The sequence below is a fragment of the Sinocyclocheilus grahami genome, unplaced genomic scaffold (genome assembly GCF_001515645.1).
Source record: "Sinocyclocheilus grahami isolate Dianchi unplaced genomic scaffold, SAMN03320097.WGS_v1.1 scaffold84.1, whole genome shotgun sequence".
In the NCBI taxonomy this organism is placed as follows: Eukaryota; Metazoa; Chordata; class Actinopteri; order Cypriniformes; family Cyprinidae; genus Sinocyclocheilus; species Sinocyclocheilus grahami.
Genome location: NW_015505263.1, coordinates 2,062,662 through 2,063,281, shown reverse-complemented (window position 1 = coordinate 2,063,281; position 620 = coordinate 2,062,662). Strand labels below are relative to the sequence as shown.

General features: G+C 41.6%; 1 protein-coding gene across 1 annotated transcript in view; it reads left to right on the top strand.

Annotated features, from left to right (window-relative positions):
- The window catches only part of LOC107586602 (histone-lysine N-methyltransferase SMYD3-like), a 29,240-nt gene that overhangs the window by 7,874 nt on the left and 20,746 nt on the right, over nt 1–620 (top strand). The gene's annotated exons all lie outside the window — the stretch shown is intronic.

Genomic DNA, 620 nt, shown 5'->3' with positions numbered 1-620 from the left:
ATAGTGTGTGTGTGTGTGTGTGTGTGTGTGTGTGTGTGTGTGTGTGTGTTGTCAGCACTGTGACTATTCACCTCTGATGCATCACACGGCTTTGATGTCTCAGAGGCACTTATACGTGTATCCCCAGGGGCCACACAAACACACACGTCTCTCCGCAGGGATTTGAGTGTCTGACAGACCCCCCTATGGCTCCGACTCATCATCACACTTATCCTGAAATAAAGTTGCCCTCTCAGAAACAAGCCCGTTCAGTCTTCACACACCTCACGGCTCTGTAATCTTGACAGCTTCTCTCATTCTCCTTTGAATGATTTTGTTGTGTTGTGTTGTAGGGAGGAAGCTCTTTGATGTTTGATGACCCCTCCACCCCCTCAGCATCCTTTACAATTTAAGCATCACTGCACCACACTCACAAATTTGAGCTATAATGCAGTAAAAGTTCAAACTTTGGTCTAGGACAAACTTGAATGAGAACAACTGCAGCATTTGTGTGCAGTGAAGAATTTTGTTAAGTTGTGATGCATGAAGCATAATAATAAGGATGTTTTTTGTTGTTGTTAAACGGTTTTAATGGACTGTTTTGAAATTAGTATATATGAATGTGATTATTAATTTAATTT